General features: G+C 36.3%; 1 pseudogene across 1 annotated transcript; it reads left to right on the forward strand.

Moving 5' to 3' along the window:
- Positions 1-512: 512 nt before the first annotated feature.
- On the forward strand, positions 513-1,136 carry LOC308637844 (large ribosomal subunit protein uL30-like; annotated as a pseudogene). The gene has a single exon. The product of its transcript is annotated as a large ribosomal subunit protein uL30-like (transcript).
- Positions 1,137-4,504: the final 3,368 nt, after the last annotated feature.

The following is a 4,504-nucleotide window of genomic DNA, read 5'->3' on the forward strand; positions in this document are numbered from 1 at the left end:
TCCATTGCTGAAAGAGGGGTATTGAAGTCCTCTACTATTTTGTATTTTCATCTATTTTTTTTCCTTCCAATTTATTAAAGTTCATTTTATATATACTTAGGTGCTCTAATTTTGGGTGCTTCTATATATACCATAATTAGATCCACTTGATGAATTGACCCTTTTATCATTATATACTGATCATCTTTGTCTGTTTCTATAATTTTTAATTTAAACTTTATTTTCTGGGATGCAAGAATAATCATTTCTGCTTTTTTGGTTTTCATAGGATGTCTTTTTCTATTCTTTCACTTTCAGGCTGTGAAAGTGAAAGACTCTTACTTATCTCAAAAATATTTCTCTTCTGCCAAGAAATTTTCTGCTTGTCATATTAAAACTCCATTATAGATCTTTTCTAACTGGAACCATGAAGAATATTGAAAAGAAAGAAAGAAACTTCTTTTTTTTTCCTTGCTGTGCTAGAAAGCCTTATGAGAAAGTGAAGGAATTTCACAGACGTGAAGGGAAAGTGCCTGAGAATGAAGTTTGCCCAAAAGATGCTTCTGAAGGCAAGGATTGAGTTTATCTATGAAAAAATCAAGCACTATCACAAGAAATATAGACAGATGTATAGAACTGAGATTTGCATGGCTAGGATGGCAAGAAAAACTGGCAACTTCCATGTACTTGCAAAACCCAAATTGGCATTTGTCATCAGGATCAGCGGTATCAGTGGTGTGAGCCCAGAGGTCCGTAATTTTTTACAGCTTCTTTCCCTTCACCAGATCTTCATTGGAACTTTTGTTAAACTCAAATTTTCAATTAACATGCCAACGATTGTGGAACCATGTAAACCATGTATTGCATGCCACCCCCCCAGACACTGAAGGTAGTGAATTAACCAATCAACAAATGTGGATATGGCAAAATCAATAAAAACCAAATTGCCTTGATATATAACACTTTGATTGCTTGATATCTTGGTAAATAAAGCATTGTCTGCATGGAGGATATGATTCATGAGATCTACAATGTTGGAAAACACTTCAAAGAAGTAAATAACTTCCTGTGGCCCTTCAAATTATCTTCTCTGTGAGATGAAGGAAAAGATGATCCATTTTGTAGAAGGTGAAGATGCTGTCAATAGGGAAGACTAGATCAGACCTTATAGAAGAATGAGCTAAGGTAAATTCCATGGTAACTTTTGTAAGCTGGTCAGTTAATAAATAGTACCTGCTCTTAAAAAACAAAACAAAAACCCCCCAAAACTCCACCACGCTATTTGCTTAATTTCTTTTGCTGCTTTTTGTATCCTTTTTGTATTTGGCTTTGAGAATTTGATTATAGTATATCTTGATGTAATCTTATTTGGGTTTAATTTGATCTGAGAACTTTGACCTTCTTGTACCTGGACACATATTTGATCCAAACTTGAAATGTTTTCTGTTATTCCTTATTTAAGTTTTGTGTACTTTGTCTCTTCTTTTTAAAATGAGATGATTTAAAAAATTGCTTTGGAGGTGTTGTCCCACAAGTCCTGTGAACTTTCTTCATTCCTTTTCATTTTTGTGTCTTTCTCTGATTGCATACCTTTAAATAACCTGTAATTAAATTCAGAGATCCTTCTGCTTCATCAATTCTGCTATATATACTTTCTATTGCATTTTTCATTTTGTTTATTATACTTTTCAGTTCCAGACTTTGTTTTATTTTTAAAAATCACTGTTAAATTTCTCATTCTGGTCATTTATAGTTTTCTGTATTTCATTGGATAGTTTCCCTATATTTTTCCTTGAGTTTTTTTGGCTTCCTTGAAACAGCAATTTAAAATTCTTTGTCAGGCAGTTCATGCACATTCATTTCTTTAGGGTCTAGTCATTGGCACTTTGTCTCTTTAATGTCATGTTTCTCTGATTCTTCTTGAGCCCTGCTGCCATTTATTAGTGTCTGCACATTTGAAGAAATGCTTATTTCGGTCTTTCCAGACTGACTATGCTTGGGAAAAGTCTTCAATAGCCCATCCAGAGCCTAGGCAGGGTGTCTCTCATGGTTCAAAGTTGGTCTTGCTGCTGACATTCTTGGATTGGCTTGGCATGGAGTTTGAATCCACTTGGGTGGAGTATGTTAATTGGATCTTCTGGGTAGACCTGGAACTTGTATCCTTGTATACTAGCCCAAAACTTGTCCTAAGGACCTGGCCTAGCACTGGGGAAGGTCAGAGGACTAGGACAACCAGGGATGATTTGTGGTAGGCCTGAAGCCCAGGATCAGTGGGATTGACTAGTGCTGGGGAGGGGGGTATTGAATGCCTGGGGCCACTGATGCCAAGTTAGTGATCATGAAGGAGCAAAGTTTGGGGATCCTGGACAGCCTGGTGGTGTAATGTGCCTGTAGTTTGGGGCTGCTGAGGGCAGGCAGTGGGGGTATATGGAGTCTGGAGCTTCTGAAGTTGGCACTGTAGTGCTGTGGATCAGAGTCTGAAGCTTAGACCTAAATTGTGAGGCTTTGGGGGTGTGGCTTGGCACCAGAATGGGTGTAGAGGCTCAATCCACAGGTGCTATCCTGACATCTGGGGCTATAGGTTTGCCTGATGCTGGGTTTTACTGTGGTGAGCCTGGTGCTAGGGTTGGGAAATGCTGATGTGAATAATGTATGACTTCTTCCTACCCTCTTCAATGTACCTTCTCTTATTTCCATGTTACATCCATCCATTATGATCTCTTACCTCGTGCCCTTAGCTTTTGCAAAGGTATTTTCATCTGTGGATATTTGTCCAAATTGATGTTTTTCTGGAAGATGATCACTAGTGAGTTCTATTCTGTCATCTTGCTCCACCCCAAATTAGACCATATAAACTAATATGTGATTGCTTAAACTAAAATGGTAACATTCACTGTCTAAAAGTGTGTTAAATTTCAGAATTTGCTGAAGAAAATTTATTTATTATATTTGCTGTCTCATTTTCCACTATCTACTCACACAACTAGTATGAACACAGTGAGGTGACAGAAAAAATATTTTTGAGATAAGTAAGAGTCAGTGTGGTTGTTTTCAGAGTTAAAGTGCAGTTTGAATTTGTCTTTTTCAAATTCAAGTACATGATGAATTACGCTGATTGCATTTTCATGAAGATACCTGTGTTCAAAAAGATGGCCTCACAGGAGTTATAAAATGCTGTACTTGAATGGCTTTGAAGAAAAATAAAATACAATTATTTGGAAACTGATATGTTCAGAGGCTTAGAGTATATTTGGTTTTAAAGGCCCTAACCCACTCTAATTCTTCATTAAGGAAAATCAATCACAGGATGAGAACATGAATTAGATATCCCTAAATGTCATAACATTTATATATTGGATTTTATTTTTTCTTCATTAAGAAACCAAATAGGACTGTAATTAAGGAAAACGATAGCATATGGTAGAGAGTCTGTTTATGGTTTTCCCAACTTTATACACCATTAGAAATTCTATTCTGTGAAGGACAAGCCAAGTGAACTATATGCATAATGGATTAGAGACTTACTCCATTTTTAAATCACAGGGAAATCTACTTTTATTTAATTTGAAGTCTGTTACACAACTCTGAAATTGAGTGCCCTAAAATTTCCCATGAAATTTGAGAGAGGCTGGAAATGAATGAGGGGGGCAAGGGCTTGAAATTTCCCCTAACAATATTATCTAGTTTTATAGACCTCCTTAGAGTAGTTGTATCTTGAAATTATATTTTTATAACTTCTGTAACAGCAAATTAATCTCTCTGTTCAGGGGAATGATTCAATAAAATTGTCTGAATACTTATTGTGTGCCAGGTGTGGGAAAAACTCTGAACAAACAGAAACAAAAGAGTTGATAGGAATCTTCATAGGGTAGGCTGGGACACAAGATAAGTGAACTAATATTTATAATAACTTGTGACAAATGCTATCTGATCACAGAAGTGTGATTGGGAGACCAGCATATTCTGAAAGTCACTCTGGATTATTCACAAATTTTCAGAACCCAACTTTACTTTTCCTTCTTCCATCCTACTTTTCTGATTTACCTATATACCTACATTTTTTTTTTCTTACAAATACGTAAGGAGACACATTCTGGAAATAAATCTACTTGAAGTCCATAATGGTTGTTACATAGGTTAATATTCTATGACCATGAAAGAGTACAAGAATAACATTTTTTTTGAATCTCAGTATTGCCTATTTTCACTCAGAATTTAACTAGTATCAAATAATTTATATTAGGATGTCAGTGTGGTATGTTGAGATGGTAAGGATGGAATGTTGTGATGTGGTGTGATGTGATTTGGTACCTGATATATTGGAAGTGGCATTGTATTAGCATTATGTGTTGTGTGCTTGGTGTTGGGATGGTAAATGTTGGGATGGTAGGTGTGGAAACGGGCTGTGTTGTGCTGTATGGTGTGATGGGGATGGCAGTGTGGGGTGTGTGTGCTGTGGACTGTATAGCATGGTGCATAATGTAGCAGAAGTGATAAATATGGTGCATAATAGGTGTATTCTGAG

This window comes from Spermophilus citellus (assembly GCF_964194105.1).
Source record: "Spermophilus citellus genome assembly, chromosome: 18".
In the NCBI taxonomy this organism is placed as follows: domain Eukaryota; kingdom Metazoa; phylum Chordata; class Mammalia; order Rodentia; family Sciuridae; genus Spermophilus; species Spermophilus citellus.